The sequence below is a fragment of the Meleagris gallopavo genome, chromosome 2 (genome assembly GCF_905368555.1).
Source record: "Meleagris gallopavo chromosome 2, MGAL_WU_HG_1.1, whole genome shotgun sequence".
Lineage (NCBI taxonomy): Eukaryota > Metazoa > Chordata > Aves > Galliformes > Phasianidae > Meleagris > Meleagris gallopavo.
In genome coordinates this window covers 54,018,284-54,039,354 of record NC_139405.1, presented here as the reverse complement: position 1 = coordinate 54,039,354, position 21,071 = coordinate 54,018,284, and positions in this window count along the sequence as shown.

Genomic DNA, 21,071 nt, shown 5'->3' with positions numbered 1-21,071 from the left:
CGCTCCCTGGAAGGAGGAGGAGGATTAATGAATGAAAGAATGGGAAATGTCCCAAAAAGGCAAAAACCCTTCTTTGGCTTTTCATGTCAGTGTGAGTATGTAGGGAAGGAATATGCAGCACAGGAATTCTTGGGGAAGGGCAGGACTATGGGTGCTCATGGAGATATGCTGCCAGGATTCTGCAGCCCAGAGCACCCCCGTGACACTCAGAGGAACAAGCGTGCACTGATTTTGGCAGAGGATAAATGTGCCCAGCGGAAGCCATAACTGAATCATGCATTACTAGAATTCCTGCTCTGGCTGTTGCTTCATGGTGTACGGCACATGAAACAGGAGTTACATTGTTCTTCTCCAACCAGGTTTGTAAAACATTTGTAAAATGTTGTGGATAGGCTCATCTGTATGCAAAATCTCATGATGCTTCTCCATCTTCTGCTGCTTTGAAAGGATGGACAGGGCTGTGGGACGGAGGTGTGAAAGTTGCCTAAACCTATCAAAGCACAGTGTAAAACCCTGTGCCATGACCCCTCAGTGTTGCTGTTATTGTACCTGTGTTGGGCTTAGAGCCCAGTTTGTCACAGCCTAAGAGCAGGACTGCATTTTTACCATAGCCCCCTCATTGACCTACCCAAAATGACAGATACATCCTCCTTATACTCAAATAAGATGAGGGATTCATCTAAAGTTGTAACTCTGAATCCACTGCGACCAACAACAAAACCAGCATTCTCAATACAATGAGACTGATTAAACCCTCCAAGGAAAGATTTGGAGGTTGATCTCCCAGGCACAAAGCAACCAATGTAATCTGTGACTGGAGATACAACAGCCATGGTGGTGGGCAAAGCCACACTTCTGACAGAGCAACCTCAGGGAAACCATCTGAAACCATCTCCATAGAGATATGTTTGCTTTGATTGCCATAGCTTTAAAAACATTCCCTCACCTAAAGAAAATTACAAAATATGAGGAAATTGAAAATTACATCTGATGAACAAATTAAAATTTTAACTGGTAGAAAAATGTTTACAGTTTTCAGATGAAAAAATTTTAGTTTGTTTATTTGTTTTCCCGGTGTTTTTTTTTTGGTTTGGTTTTTTTTTGAATGATGACGATAATGGTCTTGAAAATCTTAAGAATCATAGAATCATGGAATGGCCTGGGTTGAAAAGGACCACAATGATCATCTAGTTTCAATCCTCTGCTATGTGCAGGGTCACCAACCAGCAGACCAGGCTGCCCAGAGCCACATCCAACCTGGCCTTGGATGCCTCCAGGGATGGGGCATCCGCAACCTCCTTGGACAACCTGTTCCAGTGTGTTACCACCCTCTATGTGAAAAACTTCCTCCTAATATCTAACCTAAGCCTCCCCTGTCTCAGTTTAAAACCCCCTTGTCCTATCACTATCCACCCCCGTAAACAGCCATTCCCTCTCCTGTTTATATGCTCCCTTCAAGTACTGGAAGGCCACAATGAAAAAACGAATCTGAAAAATCAGCAAAATTAATTTTCTACTCATAAGTGTTAGGAAATTGAGTTTATCTTCTGCATCTCATATCATTAAAACTGCTGAAAACCCCAGACTTTATATCTCTATGTAGCAACAATCCAAAGAACAAAACTGTTACTTATTTTTCCTTGTGACAGAAACAAAGCTCCTCAGACCAAAGCTGACTTTCGCCAGCTCTAGAATGGGATTGTTTCTGCCTGCTTATATGCATGTGTATTAACATGCACTACTGTGCTGCCCTGCAGATTTGCAAAATTACTTGATGATTGTGAAGTCTGGATCCCTCTTCAGACTTTGACAGCCTTCCCCATGCCCTCCAGCGCCCAGCTGCCACTCGCTTGCCTTGCAGTTGCTGTGATATTAATGCTTTTCTTCAAAACTCCCACGCAGCGATGATGTGAGCACATAAAATCTCAACTTCCCCTTCTAAATCTGGTGGGATTTTCTTGCCTACAGAGGAGATGTCAAGAAGCTGAAATAGTTGTCCCCTGTGTTCTGCCCACCAAAATAACTTCCAAGGTTTGCACAGCCTTTAAATGAAGCTCATAATATTATTCTATTTAGAAACACAGTATCTTTTTTTTTTCAATATGTATACAATTAGCGGCCCAGAGTTCTTCTTTACTATTTCTCTAAGTTGCTGATGACTCAATGTTTTGCAATACAAACTGTTTCTGTTTTTGCTTGGGATCAGTCTGATAGCCTGGTACCATAAGATTTTTGTTTCTGTTATTCAACAGTGTGAGAGGTGAGGCACACACTTTTTCAGTGTGGACTCACAAATATCTGACAGGCTGACTTTTCATCTGCAGATCCCCAAAATATTTTTGGAGCCATACCTTACCATACATATTAATAAATAGAAACCTTTGCCATCAGGAGAAGAAAAACAGTGAAAACATTGGAGAAGCAGTTAAGAAGCTCTGGATACAAGCTTCTTTGTTAACCCTGTGAGAATGAACACTACAGTAACTTGCTGACCTTTGTATTATTTTAAATATCTTCCTCTAAGTCTTCACTATCAAGCCTGGGCAGAGGTTAGCAGCCAGAGTAATTGGTTTGTTTCTTTTCTGCAGGCTGCGGAACAAAGGCTGCGGTCTGTAAGTGACCACTTGAAAAGTTCTTTCATCAGACCGTAATTGCACAAAGAGGAAGCACGTTTCCCAACAGTACCAATGAACTGCATCATCACTGGACAGTGACAAAAGTTACTTCAGTAGCTCTGATATTGAATGGCACTTAAGGCATGGAACAACAGTTTTAAACATCTCATCCTTCCCTACTGATGTAAAAAGGTAGGAAAAAAGAGTTAGGATCATCATTTGCAGGGAAAGGAAAAACCTTGGTTTCCTGCTGCAAGCCAGCAGAGAGCTTATTCTTGCCTAACACCATTTCATATGTTTTTGCTCACGGTAGGCTGAGCAGTATTCCTGCTCAGTTGCTGGGGATGGGAGCTGCTAAGTGTTATGTCACACATAGCTGTGCATTGCATCCTCACGCTGAGCTGGGAACTGATCCCATGGTCAGCCAGTGACATTTGCAGGGGCTGGGAGAAAGCGGGGGCAGGCTGATTCATTCTGTGTCTCCTCTTCCTCCCTGCTTGTGTCTCCTGCTCAGGCTCCTTTCAGCCTTATTCATGAGCAGATCACTGAGGAAAGGGAATGGGGAAAGTTATTTGCATTCCAACGTAACATTTAAAAGCGATAAATTACTGGCAGCTATAAACAATCTCCTCACTGACGGCACTGCTCATAAAAATCTGTGTTTGTGTGTGTAGTGTATTAGCTTGTGTGCGTGCATACTCAGCCTTGTGGGATTTTTCTCCCAGTTATGACAACAATAGTAATTCTTCTAGGCTCCAAATGCAATGTCCAATGCAACAAATATTTGTTGCTTTTTCTGGTCGATGTAGGTTTGACTCAAAAATGGAGTCATTGCCACTGCTTTGAGCTAAGTTTTGGCTTTAATCTAGGAGAGAAGGTTGTGAAGCCCTTGGCTAAAAGCGAGATGAATGGGAAAAATGTTTTAACTGCTGAAATGTACTGTAGTGAGGAAGATACATATTGTGAGTTAGTGCTGAAGAGGAGTATGCAGAGGGAAAAATTAAGAGGAGGATCAAAAACATAATGTTTGCTACGTATTCACAGATAAACTGACTACTGAGAGCTTGGGAGCTGAGCTTGCAAACAGGAGGAAAACTACTCTGCTTCTATCAGTTCTGCAGTCCTAAAGATGCAACTTTGAGAGCAAACTGAGGGTGGTGATGATGGTCTGCACCTCTGCTGTGCAGAGGGTAGTGGTGGTACATATGAAGGGGTGAGAGTAACGCACTGATCTTTCAGCCTGGATTCCTGGGATCCAGTGTTCCAGAGCCCTCAGCTCTAGCGTTTATGAGGTTTGAAGGCTTTGACCACCCACTTTTTCAAGAAGCAAAAAAAAAAAAAAAAAAAAAAAAAGAAAGAGAAATCCCTTGTTGCTGTGCCAGACTGAGCATCACTCACGCATTTAAAAAGTAGAAGAAAGTAAAAATTTGCCCAGCTGCCCACCAGAGGAGCAGGAGCACTGCAGGCTGCCACTTTGTAACCAGATATAGAAATATAAGGGAATTTGCCCTTGCCCCAGAGGCGCTCATTGCAGGAACCACTGTCTGGAAGAGTTCTCAGCTTGAGATTAGCTGCGACCTTGAATGATTTTTCCCACATTTTCAGATGTGTGGATAAAATCATACATAAGACCCTGCCAGGCCAAGGTCACAGGGTGAGAAGAGAAATCCTGCTATTAGTAATGAAATCTCCAAGCATGATTAGTGTTTTCAGCCTCCAAATGACAAGGCCTTTCCTGTCTCCAGCTGATTTCAAGTACAGTGTCACAGCTCCTCTGCTCCCAGGGCAGCTCCTGCATAGGAAGACCAAGCATGCATGGCAGGTACTAGCATTTGCTTCCTAACTAACTGGCAAATTGGTAGTGAAAAGCCACCTGGGAGGTGGTGTCAGGGCTGGAATGATAAAGAAAGTCCACATCATGCTGAATTCCTCCTCAAGACAGGCAGGGCTGTCTTGCCACACAGGCTGTGCTGAGACCCAGCTAATTCACCTCATCACAAGCTGAAATTTGGCCTGTCTCAGCTTAGAGCACTTTCGGGGCTAATTTCACTGGCAAGAAAAGATGTGATGTTCTCGTGCTGGCTACTGAGGATCCCTAGAGTAGTACAGTGTACTCCAGGCTTGCTGTATCTCATGTCACCCTGGGTTTCTCCACCCTCCTGTGAACATTGGGGCTGCCTTCACTAGAACAGATTGTTCCTGAAATGTTCACATTCTTGTTGGATCTTGGGAGTACTTTTAAAGTGATTTAGAGAGGAGAAGGTTAGGTTGTGTGAAGATTTGAGATAACAGCATGACAGGAATGCGGGCTTGGGCACCGGGAATTTCCAAGAAGAAGCTGCAGTTCATAGAGAACAACCCTTCAGCTCTGCTGGTGGAGAACAGCAAATTCATGAAGCCAATGGATTAAAGAATGGAATGTTATGTGTGCTGGCAGATAAATATCTGCACATTAACCACATTAACGGGACGCTGAGGTCTGCATGACCCCACAGTGCTAAGTAGCACAGTCTGGTTGAAAACTTGAGCAGTAAGAGGCAGCCCTGGGCAGCCCACTGCTGGCTGGGAGGGACGGAGCAGGCCCGGCAGATCTCCATGAGAAGCGCCACTCACGCGGCAGGGAGAACGGAGCAGGCCGAGCCTGCGGTTCACATCTCTTTGTCAATGGCATCCAGCCCCTGGCCTTGGGAACTGACTGGCGGCAGTTTGCAAATGTATGTGCTTGGCTGGGAGCCTGCCGCTGCCTTTGTCCTCGCTGCACAGGGGGGCTAATAGGGAAGCCGGAGCGTGTCATCTCCGACTGCCACGGCTTCCAAGCAGTAACATGATGGGCAACTTTTCAGACAATATCCAACATGAACATTCAAGGCTGAGCCTATTCTTCTTCTAGACACCGGTACTGACTGATTCCACATGCTGTTTTCCAGACTCGGTTGCTGTTACAAGCTAGAGCCCTGAATGTGGATCATCACCTTCCTGCTGGAAAGGCCCAGGGAATCCAAAGGAGTTGAAACCATTTGTGTTGTTAAAAGCTCAGTGCCTCTGAACATTACGTATAATGCCATAGGTGCAAAGTAACAAGGTATTTGTAAGGAGTTTCATATACTCAATTATTTGTATTTAAATCATAGAATCATAGAATCGCTCGGGTTGGAAAAGACCTTAAAGACCATCAAGTCCAACTACAACCTGACCATATTACCCTAAATCTAACAACCTTCCACTAAATCATGTCCCTGAGCACCACATCCAAACGTTTTTTAAACACATCCAGGGATGATGACTCAACCACCTCCCTGGGGAGCCTATTCCACTGCTTAACAACCCTTTCTGTAAAGCAATTTTTCCTGATATCCAACCTAAACTACCCCGGTGCAACCTGAGGTCATTTCTCCTCATCCTGTCACCTGTCACCAGTGAGAAGAGACCAACTCCGCTCTCGCTGTAAGCACCTTTCAGATATCGGAAAAGAGCAATAAGGTCTCCCCTCAGCCTCCTTTTCCCCAAACTTAACAGCTCCAGTTCCTTCAGTCACTCCTCCTTTTTTCATTCTGTCTTGCAAACCTTTTTCCTAGTATGTAAAAGCAACGTGCATAGATGTGTATACATTTAAAGGAAAATCGTGCCGTGTTTGCACCATGTGTGAAGGTGAATCAATTACACTGCAGAGACTGCTTGAGATGGGAGTGACTGTGGCAAAGGAATTGCACAGCATCTCTTCACTCATGGGGAAATTTGAATCAGGTGGTTGTAATAAAAATCTTCTGGAGCTTCCATTGAATTTGAAGATTGAAGTGAGAAATTTTGTTTGTCTGGAAAGAGCAGAGGATAATTCTTTTAAGGTTTCCTAATGGGCTAAGACAATGAATAGAGAGGCCTTGTTCCCCTTATATTTGATAATGGATCCCTCTGGTTCAAGGTAGTTAAGCTTCAGTATTGCTGCTGCCTGCCACTATTCTCTCTCTTCTTCCAAACCATGAGCTGGTGGATTGGATGTTGTGGAGCAAGGCAAATTGAAACCTTCATAAAGAAACAGCAGGGGCTGGACACTTATGGATTGAGAATTGAGAATTACATCTAGTCTGACAAGTGCATGACAGCTTTGACTAACCTGTACTGGTGATGGTCCTGCTTGAGTGGGAGATTGGGAATCTCTGGGACCTCTGGGAATCCCTTAAAAACCAGCACAGTTCCAATCCACGAGTCCCGACCTGGCAGAAGCATGCGTTGCCTACATTTACAATAGAGTACAACTCCCCTAAAATTATGCTTGGAAATTCTGCTGAGTTTGGTGCTCGCTTACTGTTTCCCTATTGCTTAAATCATCTCAGGACAGATCCTAATGCTCAGTCAGCTGGGAAGGCTTTCCCTAGGTCTATCCTTCAGCCTCCAGAAATGTCTGCAGAGGAAGTGGCAGTGGAGAAAAACCTGAATTTCAGAATTGCTTCTTTAGAAAAATAAAGGCTGCAATGTCATACCCGTGCCTGTTACAACTCTAATTTCCTTTGCCAGAAAAACAGTAGTGGTAACATTTGATTTGCAAATCTGGCATACAGGCACCAACCCAGTTGAAAACAATCAACAGAAGCCATTTCCTCTGTGCAAGTAAATATATTGACATGTGTTGACAATAAACTGATTTTGTGTACTTTTGGAAAGGCAGACAGCATCCCATGTTTTAACTGCTTAGCTCCTCTAAAAGACTATACAGGAAAATATCTTTCACAGGCTATAGAAGGCTGTTCATCTTTCATATCTCTGGAGTAGTCACAATTTCCTCTAATTACAGTAATATGATTTTTACAGAATATTCATGGTATATTGAGCACGACAATAATATGTAAAAAAGTATGCATAAAGCATATGCTTTAAGATATGTGATGGAGTAAGAATTGTTAAATAATATTTTTTTAACATCTCACTTCCAGTTAAAATACATAAATTGTTAGTAACGGCTTGGAAACAATTTGCCATCTTTGTTTTAAGGCATTCATTTCTTGCTGAATGAATAAACGGCAAAACTAACCTTTTACTATTGTCAACAATTAGAAATAAGAGATTTTATAAAAACTGAGGCTCCAACTCAGCGAGACCCTAAATTGAGTTTCACCACTTTTGCCCACCACTCATGGGTGGGCAGGCACAGGGGTGCTCCATGAGTGCAAAGCACCTGTTTCATCCTAATCTCCTGGCAGCCCCAGAAGAGGCATCCATGCCAGCAGGGAGGGCTCCTGCAGTGCTTTTCCTATCACTTTCCCTGGGCTCCTTTTATAGATTTGAGGAATCATCAAATTAGGTGCAGACTTGTCTGACAGATTTAGGAAGCAGACCCTGAGAGCGTAGCTTATGTGTAGTGGATTTTCTGGCACAGAGCAGAACAAGGAAAGGTTTCTGGATCTTGCCCAGGTCTCTGCTGGAGTTTCACAGGCCACATGGCACTGCAAAGGAAGCAGAGGCTGCAGACCCTTCCACTAGCATTCACCTGTCAGCATGAGGTGGTGGCAGCACATCTATATTAAACAGAAATTGGAATAAATCCCTTAAAAAGTTCTTTCTTGTAGGACCGTTGTGCCTGTGTGCCTTTGGGTTCCCAGCTGCTTAGGTGGAGGGAGAATTGCAGTGATTTTTGCAAAGAGTTACATCTTTGTAACTGAAATGCTCACTTCTGGTTTGGGGCAGTATTTAAAGGCAAGGGAAGCAGACTGAGCATTTGTGTTATCTGAGATGGGGAGTCTCTTGCAGACAACGAGCCATTCCAGCTCCATAGTGATCATTAGCAGTTTCCTGACAAGCAGATTTTCCAGTACCTCCAGCATCTCACTCCAGCTCTCATCAGCACTGCAGCTTTGTCAGGAGCTCTTTTCTATGGCAGTGTGGTGGTATTTCCCTCTTCTCTGCTCCAAAGAATGGAAAAATTACTCAGTACGATAAAACAGGCTTTTATCCACTTTCACTTCTGTAGACTTATGCATTAAAGTCTGTCTTAGAACATGAACATTATCACCCCCTGGTGAAATTCTCACTTGCAAAAGGATGCAGTCCTGGGATAGTTGCTCGCCACAGTTGTCACTGCCTGGCAAAGAGCAATGCGTGCAGTGCTGCTGCGCTTGGATGCACTTGCAGAGACAAAGACCGGGTGACAGCCTCTGCCTGGGAAGTCAGAGACTTGGTGGCTCTTGTGCTGGAGAGAGATGAGCTCAAATAAAAACAGCATTTTCAACGCAGGCTCTTCATAAAGAGATCAGAATCGTGGCAGCTAATGACACTACTGCACACAGGGTTAGCAGTGACACACTGAGACCTTACTAAGAATTTTCCTCATTTCCTTAATTGCTGTTAACATAAGCAGCCAAATCTGCACCCATTGTAATTGTATTCATGCCATTAGCTGCTAGTATTGCCTGGAAATGCTTGTGGATGGAAACAGACTCTGAGTGTGCAGGCAGGCTATTTGCTAAAGGCATTAACTTACTAATTAATGAAGTGCCAATGCACCTATTTAGCACTACTTCGCTAAAACTGCTTCGTGGGCTTCAGCTGCTTGATGTCGAGGATGCTGCTAACACCACGCTGGACTGTCACATAAAGCTGCAGTGAGCCACTCTGCATTGCTTTCTTGGAGCAATGGCTTCACATGAGCTGCTGCCCTTGGGAGACTGAGAGGCATCTCCGAAGCACCAGGATATAAGGAACATTTCATGTCAAAAATTTGGATCCACATCATTTTCAGCTGTTTTACAAATTAGTTAGAACAGGTGTTGTGCAGCACAACTGAGTCTCTTTCCTTCCTTTTTAGGTCATTTCAGTCAAGAATTGCACGGTTTTATACTGAAGTTTTTGAAGAGTAAAATTGAAACAGGAAATATTTCCATTTTCATGAAGGAGTTCCAGGTAACGGTATGGCTATGTGGATAAAGATAGGAAAAATCTTACAGAAAATATTTCAGCTCTCACTGTTCGCACTTTGTTGTGTCTAAAAAGGAAAATATTTACTGAAAAAGAGATTTTTCTTTTGCCAGCGCCCTCACATTTCAGAATCAATTGTCATTCGAATTAGTTGTAGAAAAAGCAAAAATTGAGCCGCTTCTCATTTCAAGATGCCTGAGAACAAGTTCCTTGGTGAAGGGAAAAAGAAAAAAAGAGCCTTTGAAGCCCCAAGCTGTGGGGAATAATGGTACCGCATCCTCTCTAAGGGTCTGCCCCAGAGATTACGCTTTAATTTAGGACAGCTTCGCAGGGCGTACTCCCCCTCATCTCCCTGGGTATCTCCTTAAAAACACCCATTTTATCTCATTTACTGCCCTGTGCAAATTGCCATGCACTCAGTGAAGGCACTTCTCTCCAGCGCAGTCCTGACCCGCGGCAGCAGAAGAGCGCGGTGCGTTCAGCCTGCTTACGAACAGGGAGCAGGGTGCAAGCAGTTCGAGTCAGCATCTGCTCATGTTCAAATGGAAAGCTTGATGAAATACGTAATTTGCCCAGATGCATTCAGAGTATTTGTGCATTATTTTCGCTTGCATTTGCCATTAAAATCATCAGTTTAAATGCTTCATTGAGAAAGCCCAAGTTAGAATCATTTAAAATATTTCTATGCTTTGCTGTGGAGCTAAGGGGCAAAATTATCTCCTGGATGTACAGAGAACACAGCAGAGCTTGGTATGGAGCAAAACAGCCATTGCAGGCAAGTAGAAATCCCATTATTTTTGCAAAAAGAAACAGAGCTTTTAATAGAAATTCAGTTCTAATTTCCTCAGAGCACTTATTAAACAAATAAACATGCTAATAACAACAGATTGAGTCAGAATTTAGCACAGACTTGTCTTTATAAACCAAACAGACAAAATAAGTCATACATTTGTATTTCTCTAAGCATCTAACTTTCCCAAGTTACATTTGCAGTTGCTTTAGTCCCTTTGGCAGACACATTTAATGTTACCCATGCTCCATCTCAAATGATGCAAATGACTTTGCAGAGCTATTTGCAAAGCACACAAAACATTGCAAGTGATGCAGTGTTATATGTGTGCGGCTTTACTGAGAATATGATTGAATTCTTTGCAGCACAAGAAACAACTAGTTATTTTACTGTGCCAGAAGATTGGTAACTATTTATTTACACATTTATTATTTGCTCCACTCTGAGAATAAAGAATGAGCCTGAACTACAAAAGCTGAGCCTGCATGAAGGCCCATCAGTCTCTCCACACTTCTGCTGTCAACCCTATTATAGGGGAAACATTATTCAAACTGCAGGCTCCAAACTCCCAGGTAACTAGAGACAGCAGGAAGCTCTGTTTGATATCAAGTATATTCTTTATCAACCTTTTTGTTGTGATGGGAAGAAATGATCGAACTTTACTTTCATCTTGCTCTGTCCTCACATCACCCAGTAGGTGAATTGCTTTATTGGTGAGCCTTGGCCAAAAGCTCTTTGATATACGCTGCCCTTTGCAGCCATAAATTTTCCATCTTTCAGACAAGGTTTGAGACTTTCCCTGTCCTGCTATTCTATCCCTAAGCGATCAGACGCTCCTTTCAGAATGAAAGATGAGCTTTCACGGCAACTCTTGGCCCTCTCCTAGGTACCATAAAATAGCCATGATTTGATTTTCCTAGCACTGATCAAAGTTGTGGGTTTCAGACCAAGACTTATCACCTGCAGGCAGGCTGGTGTTGTGCCTCGCACCAGCACAGCTGCGGCACAGAGGGCAGTGAGCTCATGCTGGAGGCACAGCCAAGCAGGGCAGTGGAGACAAAAACTGGGGTGTGCTGGGCATGGACCCATGCTCATAGGATGCACCTAGCCTGGCCAGCCCTGGCATGGGGAGCTGAAAGAGGACCTGATGAACTACTATGCCATGTGTTTCTTGCCAGCATTTGAAGTGACCACAGGCAAGGATCTGCACCCAGTTCTTAATATTGTGGCAAACAGACGGGAAGCCTGGTGATCCCAAGCTACACACAGGACTGTGAGGAAAAGGTCCTCAGTGCTGGCACAAGCTTGCCATGTGGCCTTGAGCAAGTCACGTGAAAAACCCTGATGCTTCCCCAGGTCTTCAAAGGTGACAATGTGAGCTTTGTCAATCCCAACACTCCCCTCTCTGACTATGAAATAGGGAATGTAACTGATCACTTTCCACTGAGTTGCAAGGAAGGGCTGCAGTGGCAGTGCTGGCGTAGGAGCAGTCTGCATTGACACAGCATTCTGGGCACACCAGGCACTGCTGAGGGTTATTTCCCAGGGACGTGATGAGAGGAGCCAGCTAAGAGCTGGCGGCATCCTGCCTTCACAATTAGATGTCTGTGGTTTAATAAAGACAGCTGGGGAATTCTTTATTTATTTATCTCCTGGAAAAGACTGATGAAAGCAATTTTTTCTCAGTTTGGCTGAAACATTTCTTTGACAGCTTTTGAGTTTTCATTAAAAATGAAAACAAAAAATGTTGTTGCTTGAAAACAGCATGAAAGCCTTTTGGATAGCAATCATAGTAGCATTTCAGCTTAAACAGGAGTTTTGAAAGAAGGTGGTAGGCCAAGCACAACCACTTTAACCTCAGACTCCCATGAGGTGGAGAACCCACTGCTGTGGCTTGGTATTCAGGCTGCCATTTTATTTCTCTGCAGTTTCACCTTCACAGTGTTTTGGTGAAGAACTATACGTAAAAGTGAGCAAACTGGAAGGCCCTGAGTTAGGCCACATGCTATTCCTGAGTCACAGTGCCTGCCAGCTCTCTGTTGAGGGTGCCAAGTTGGGCAGAGTTCAGTGGGCCAGGAATAAATACATTCACATAGCCTCTAAGCGAGAATGGAAGGATGACAGAGCACCTGATTCACTGCCTCTGTGCTAGCAAAGGGTCCTTCTGGAGTGAGGATCACAGAGCTGGGGAGCCAGGACTAACCTATTGGTGGGGAGGATGCCAGGCCTTCATGGCTAAGCACGGTCTTCAGTAGTGTCATCCAGATGGTGCTCTGAAATGGTGGCAGTTTGCAGAAATACAAAGCCTGCACACTTACGGAAGGTCAATTAATTGGAAACACTGAGCAAAACATGCCCTGACTACCCACACCTGAGGAGGCTACTGCTTTTCAATGGAAGGACGACTTCTTCTATGTACAGCTCCAACAGCTGACAGCTTTTGTGTCCATGTTGCTTATTCAACTGAAGCATGGATGCCCACATGGGATGCCCCATTTCAGCTGCTCCTTTCCCCAGCCCCTATTGCCACCTCAGCTTCCCTGAAAATAAGGATCATGCCCTCCATCCCCATGAGATCCCATTGTCCTGTCAAAATTCACCTATTACTTCTGAATCATTCACTTCTGAATGGTAAACAAATGGGAAGTGTCATTCACTGCTTAGAAGCCAGAATGCCAGAAAGCAGTGGATGAACAAAGGTTGTTGTGTGTTATCTCAAGCAAAGGGACAAAGTGTGCACCTTGAGAACTATAAAGCAATGTCCTCTGCAGCGCACACAAGTGCACTCAAAGGTGACGAAGGAGGCTGTTGCATTAGCAGCCTGTGTTTTTTTGTAGCAGATGTGACTCTGATTTGGGTTCAAACTGGTCCAGCTAAGAGCTGATGGGAACAGAGTGATCCCACATGACTGCCCAGCCAACATCACCATTCCTGGGATGTAGGAGCTGCCCAGGAGGCTGGCTGTTGTGAGGTTGGCCATGTCAAGGAGTGCAGGGAGGCCAGAAGCAGTGGGCTGTCCAGTGCCAGCAGCACTCAGGCTGGACGGCTCCAGCCAGAGCCCTCAAGAATGGAGAGGTTTCTTCAAAAGGAGAACAACCTTCGACCCCCAGTCATCATTTTGGCCATCAGGTCAACAGTTGTTCCACAGAACATCGGCAATTGTCTTTCTCCTTGTGTCAGGAGGCTCTTGAAACATTATATGAGGATAATTAAGTGGTGAATAAGGGTCAGCGTGGACAAATAAATCAAACTGATAGTTTGAACACAGACTGATTGAGCAAAAACAAGAAATTCTGCCATGCCTGTTAGCGCTGCTCTTGATGTTAACTGACTTTGTTAACATTACATCCAAAGGCAGCAAGTGGGAAAGCTTTGTGAGGAATCAAAAGCTGAGCAAAGAGACATGGGCTTTAATTGTTCAGCTTTATTTTTGAAATAAAGACATGCAGTGCATCAATTTAGCTGACTTTAATGGACCACAAAACTGAACCTATTCTTTAAAATGCTAATTAAGTTTGAAGATTAGAGCCTCTCGCAGAACAGGGATGCAAAAAATGCCAGTGCCACATTCAGACGTGTCAGAAGCTGTCGTACAGTCTCATTCAGAACAAGTGGGTAAGGCGCATAACATTGTGAGAGAGGAATGTGTGCCTACAGCAGCATAATCTATCTGTGGAGGAGATAACATCCAGGTAAATAACGTCTCTCTACGTACAGTGGCTTACAGAAGAATGCATCTTTATATGTATTATAACATAAAACTGGGTTGGGTTGTTAATCTCAACACAGTATTGCAAACCTGCAAGGTGATCTGAATGAAAGGTTTGCACTCACAACCACAAAACTAAAGGTAATTGATTGAAGTTAAGGAGTAAGGGTGAAAAAGTGGCATTCAGTCCTTGAAGCACTCTAAGGGATGAGTCTATTAGCGCACGTGTCTTTAAAAAAAATGCAATTGAACGTGGGATATAGCATATAAATTTTACAGTTATCCATAAACAGAATAAGTGTTGGTAATAAGAAGATCACACTGATGTTTCAGGACTTTGCTTTAAAAAAAAACAAGACCACCCCAACAAGCCCTCCTTGTATATTTAGTTCTCCAGCCACAGCAAATACTTTGTTTGCCTTTTGCTTCTGTTCTTCCCCCAGCACTACACAGAGGATGCAGGTACTGTGCTTGTGCATGGAACCTCGGAGAAGGAATGCTTTTCATGCTATAGTGGCTGCCTGATTTTCTCAGCACTTAGAGCTGCAGAGAATTGCACACAAAAGTGTAATGCAGCTTCTCCTAAATATGTCACCTTTAACAGAGCACTGAGTACAAACCATACCAGTTCTGACTTTTAAGGTTGTACCCAGTATTTTAAGAAGGAAACTCATATTTCTATACATGCTAGCAATTTTAAATTAAAAATTAATTGGTGTCTTTCTGTGCTGCCACATTTTGTTTCATACACACAGCTATTATATAAGGAAACAGTTCAAACCGGTAACAAATTTTGGAATTAAAAATGAAGATTGAAATAGCATGATGTTTTCCTTTGTTTAGGTAACACTAATCTCTAAAGCTGAGTTTGCAGTAAACATTAATGATTCAGTTACTATTTTCTTTCATCTTACAAGATACTTTACATGGCACATTGCAGACACATAAAGTGTGTCTGCCCCAAATATTTTACAGTCTTGTTCAGCCAAATTTGAAATAGGAGACCTAATGTACCGAAGTTCACTGCTTTTACATGGCTTGAGTCTGTTATTTTTCCACTGCACGTTATTATATGATATCTTGGTGTGTATTTATTTTTGTGCTGCAGGAACTTTCCTTCTGGCTGAGCTCCTACAAATTTATTATTGCTGGGCTTTCACACTGTAGGACACAGTGTTACTTCTTAGGCAGAATGCTGTGGATGCTTAAACATAGGGAGCTTGTATTGAAACTTGCAATCAGACTCTACAGAAGCAAGTAAGTTATAAGAGATAAATTTAATGATAAGCATGTTAAAAAAAATCTATGGGAAATGTATCTGTGCACCCACATGAATTACGAGGGTTTGCCAAGAAAGGTGTAATGGATTATGGTGAAAGATGAAGGGGAGCCCACACCATATCCAATCAGCCTTTTACTTAAAGGTCAGGACATTCTGTCTGGGTCCACTTGAGTTTTTGATTCTGCCGTTTCACTATTCAGGGGCACAATGTAACTGTCAGTCTCAACAACGGTTCCTCGAGCCACTGGCTCCACTGCTCGCAGGGCACCACACAATATTTCACAGCCACAAAACAATTCACTGTCTGCATAGGCAAACCATATGATTTCCATGGGGAGCAATATTGACACACCCTACTGAGCGCTCTTAAGGGGATTCTTAAAAGAGTTACATCTTAAAAAAGAGAGGGGGGAAAAAAAAGTCCTATGGCTGTACTATTCTTCTCTATGACTAAGTTACCAAATAGCATTTTAATGTTCTGTCTCCATGAGATGAAGTTAAATGCAAATATTCTCTGTGCCTCCTATCCCCTTTCTCATATCACCAAAGGGAGACAGCTTTACTGCTATGCAAAGGCTTTTTGGTCAGTAAGCAGTAGCATGATAGATAATAGGAAAAATTTAGCACGCAAATGATGGTCTGCTTGGATTTTCCCCAGTGAGTATTTACTGTGTTATATTACTCATTTTCAGCCCAGAGATAAATCCAGAGGCTGGTACACATTTATCAGTGCGAAGGGCCTTGCTGATGGATCGTGCTGCTGTGGCTGCTCCCTTCAAAGTGCCTTACCTGCAGAAACACGTGAGCACTGGGGGTTTGCTGTCAGCAGAACTGCTGCTCTGGAGTCAGGGGAGAGGAACCACAGCTGGCAGCAAAGGGATGGAAAGGAACCCGGAGGCAGCTTCCCTCCAGATCCCTTCAGCTAAGCCTCTATTTCATTTTTTAAAGTCATGTACCTTGCTTAGAACAGGTTCCAGAACACATAACCTGATGCATTGGGTGAAGAACATCTCCAGGTGCCTGGGCTCAGTCTGCAGGCTGCCACCTGGGCACATATTTGATCTTGTGGTGCTAATGCTGCAGTAACTCTTTAGAAATGAATTTTATCTCATTGTTCCTGCAGCGCTCTTCAGCTCTATTCAGATGATGCAGCCAACTGCAAAATGGCATCACCGGTGCCTTGCTCTGGCCCCTGGTTGCATGGGAGGCAGCGCTCTGACCCCCATGGGGAAATGAGGGGTGCTGGCTGGACTTGATGCCAGGCTTGCTGTCCCATGGGCTAGGCTGGCAGTGTCCCTGCACCAAATTGCAGTGCTTGTGAATGCCACAGAGACATTTATTCCAAGAACTCCACCTGGGTGCTAGCTGCAGTGCACCTCTCGCCAGGTCCCAGGGCTGGGTCAGAATAGCATGGGCTGAGCCTTCAGCAAAGTCCCAACCCACTGCGATACCCCTCTGTTAGGTGCCACGCTTGCCCATGGCTGAAAAGGTTCCCCTGCTAAACGCAGGGGGTGAAACTCTCTGGCAGCTGGTCAGAGCCCAAGGGATCTTGGTTTGTTTTAAAAACACTGTGTTCTGATGATTCCAGAACAAATTACCATGAGGCTGGCTTTTCCTTTTCCTCTCTTGTTAAAGCTCTATGTGAGCTCTCAGAATTTCCTGCTTTAGGGTTTTTTTTCTTGGTGGAAAATTATTGTAAAGCAGAAATTCTTCCTCCTGATGAGCTTCGCTTACATTTCAGCCATCTGTTGCCTCGGCAGCTCCATCCAGACTGGTGACGGCATGATATAATGGTCCCTTCTGGCTCCCAAATATCTGGAACTGGTGTGGCAGGACCCTATTCAGCAGCAAGAGTGGACCAAGTGCCATTGCTGCTCCCCTGGTTGTGCTGTCCTGCTGCTGGCTGGCACACACACTTACCCACTTTATCACCTTGCTTTGAAGTGTGTTTAGTGATGCTTTTGCTTTTCACAAACTATTCGTCATGGAGCAACTGGATCTCTAATGTATCAAGAACGGGACGGCAGACACAAATCTGTGCTAATCACCTGCAGATTCTTTCTTCCAATGTCACCATCTGCTGTGGATTCTACAGTGAACCCGTCCTTCATTCCCATTGGAAAGGGTTTGGCATGAAGGGAGCTTTGCACTTTCTTTGCATCGATTTCCAGGTGAGGAGTGCTCAGTTTATAATAGACAGGCTCATTTTCCTCTGCAAGGTATGAAGGAATGCCAAAGTTAGCCTGATTTTGCAGCTGCCAGCAGGTTTTCACCAGTATGACAAAAAAAGTCCCTGAGAGCCCCAAGGGCTGGCAGCTCTGCACTTCTATCCTTGTACAAGTTCTGCGCTGTGAATGGGAATAAAGCATCACAAAATCTTTCTGCTCAATTCAATCAAGTCTATCAGCCATCTAAAAGGGGAACTTAAGGCTCATGTGCTGCTGCCAGGTGGAGAGTGCACTGCCCATGGCTAGATAGATCCCTTGATTTGATTGCATCCAGCCCACTGTCAGCTGTCAGGAATCCCTCCAGTGACCACTGCCAGAACAGTGCAAGTTAGGCTGGTCCACAGGCTGCTCTAAATTTACCCTGGAGTTGAAAGTCAACAGGTCTTGGACATGAGTAGAAACTCTGAGGTCTGCCATAACTTTCTATCACCTGTCTTTTCCCATTGTGTACAACTTGGCAAGAGCAGAAAACCTTGCCTTACCATGCAGTTGTCCCAGATTATATTTTTTCTTCTCAAGCAATGAAATACTGCTATTGGTAGAGAAGGGCTTCTTCTGAAGCGCTGCTGATTGCAGAATAGAGTGCTATCCCATTGGTACAGTAAAAACTAGTCAGGAGTCCTGCTTTATCTGCAGAGGTTGGGAAGAATGAAATCCAACAGGGACCTGGAGGTCCCAGCACTTGGGAAACTTCTTACGGCGATTACAGCAAACTTTGAGCTCCGTAGGCTGCAGTTTCAATGGAGAAAAAGAAAGAAAAGAAAAAAAAAAAAGAAAGAAAGAAAAAAAAAAGGATAATAAATTACACTAGAAGACAAATACATGTGGTGTGCAGTGTAGTGAGGGGCTGGGTTATTTATGAAAAGAAGCCAGCCATAAATAGACTTGTTTCTTGTCAGGAAGGATATGCTCAAAATCTCTCCTACAAGATGGGAAAACTTGCCTGTGCAGCCGTCCATGACAGGCACATGTTGTGCCAGACAGCTCTGCTCTGGAACAGTGCTTGCCTGATGGACATGCAGCTTCCAGTGATTTGTGATGGGAATGGCCGCTCCAGCACGACTGCTCCAATGCAGCCAGGGGTGGCTGGTGGCTCTGGGAACCAGCATTTTTCTCTTGCTGGCTGTAAGCACTTCACAGCTCCCATGCAATGGGACAGGACTTCTTTCTGGTTGAAGCGGGGAAAGCGGGCTGCCGGCTGCAGGCTGAGCCTCTGCTCAGCATATGGCTCCCCTGATATCCTCCACACAGTACTTGTGTAGGAATGACTGCTCAGATTCTAACCCCTGGGTTAGCACCATTCCCTCCTTCTGAGACAGGTACTGAGTGCCCCCCACATCTGGGTTTTGCTTCTTACCCTACATCAGCTTCAATAAAGCCAGATCATATTCACGTCCGCTACAAACAATGGATGCTGCAACTGCCAGAGCTGAGACTGTCCCGAGGCTGTGTGCACTCTCATCATGTGCAATGTGCTGTGCCCTGCATGGCGCTGGCGTGCCCTGGCTGTGGGGTTTCAGCTGTACTCTGCATTATTAATGGCAGAACAAAGAAGTGCTCCAAGCTGCAGCCCTTGACAGCTCTGCCATTAACTTGTGCAAGAGCAGAATTGTACCCAAAGTGCATATATCTGTTTTCAGCAACATTTAAAATATGCATTGATGCTCCACACTATGGAGCCTTTACAGTGCATGCATCAGTGATAAGTTTCCTCAGCATATTTGAGCTTTGCAGTGTCACAGGCTCCCAGGAACGATGAAAAAGGATAGGATAGATAGACGGCGATGCTCTTGTTTGAACCCCATTTGTGTTAGTTCTTGTCATGCCTTCCTCCAGTGAGATGACAGAAGCAATCATAAATCGGGCGGTTTATTTCCCCCTTTGTGTGCCTATTCAATAAAACCAGCCAACCCTTTAAAAATGCTCTAAAAACATGTGAATGGCAGGGGCGAGAGAGTAGGGGGCAGGAGGAGGGGAGAGGAGGGCTAGGAAACTCCTCCCTAGTCCAGCACTAATTCTTCTAGGTTGCTCTGAGTTTTCAGCCTTGGGGATGCATGAAACTCCCCCACCCACACCTCTTCATCTGAGAGCCAAAGGTAGTTACTGGGGGGCTGCTGTGCTACAGGTTAGTAACTGGGAAGCACTGTGCCTCACTGGGCACTCTGTCATCCAGATGAGCTCTGGGAAGGCTGCAAAGCCACAGACATTCTTGTTTCAAAAAATGGCTTGTCCCTCACACCTGCATTCTTCCCCCCATATACTTTGCACTTCCACAATAGTAAGATAAAGTGAGTAAATATCTTAATCTGGAAAAATCTGAATTGCAGGATCAGATCTGTTGGTTTGGTTTTGATTACTTCCACACTGAACCAAGAATATGCGTTCTCTCTGTCCTTTTGATTTAAAGGTATGATTTTTATTTACACTGAGGACACATTAGACCACTTCGAAGGCACAGAGGGGCCTTAATAAGTAAGTAAATTACATTTTATACCCACTTTAAGGTCTATTTATTCTAATTGAGCAAAGCCCTAACTGTACTGGAAATCAGTGGGAATTCTGCCATTGACTCCAGAGGCTCTGGGATTTTGCCCAAGTGCAGTGTAAAATGATTTATACAGAAGTAGCTGCTGGCCCTTTTTTCTAGAAAGTGTGATCTAAAGGTTCCTTGAGCCCGTTCTGCTGCAGGAATGAAGCAGGCGTGAGCTTCATTCTTTCTATTCGGTGCTGGAGCATTTGCTGCTTTTTGCTTACAAAAATACTTGGTTCAGGTCCCCATTATGAGCAGAAATAAACACAGAGGCTTGGGGAGGAATGGAGGAGAAAGAAGTACATTTGCTTCTTGCACTGGAAGGCGCTGAGTGATAACATTGTACAGGAGAGAATACACTAAAAAAGCCGAATTCAGCCCGTAACACGGCACCAACATGAATGCCTCCCCGGGGTGCCCTCCGGCAGGTTGCAGAGTGCCATCCCCAGCCTCCAACAGATGCCCAGCAGAGCAGATCCAGGCCCGCACCCTCGCCTCAGTCTCTTGTGTTAATGAGGACTCTTGATGCAGTTTAAGGGACACTGGTGAGCAGTCCTAAATCAGCGTGCGCCCTGCTCGGGAAACTTTACAGTGGTTGCGGAGGCCAGGCTGTTTGCATTCCAGATGTGGTGCCTCTACTCTGCCTATGACCAGCATTCATTTCTGCACTCCACAGCTGGTCCATGTAAATGTGCCATATTGCAGCCCATCTGCTCAGAGAGCGCACAGTGGCACATCTCTCTCTGACAGTGGACCATTTTATTGAATGCTATAAATATTGAAATTCATAGGCATGAAGCAGCAGATTTTTAATGTTACTTAGAGAGACATTTGAGCCACAACCTTTGGCAGCAGCACACGCTACTAGTATCTCAGTACACTGTGCACCATTTGGTTCAGACTCATGAACAACTTTTCCAGAGATTTCATGGCTCTCCAATCCCAGGTAAAATGGAGTACAGACCCTGTGGGATGATATTTAGTGTGAATGTCACCCTGCATACAATGTGC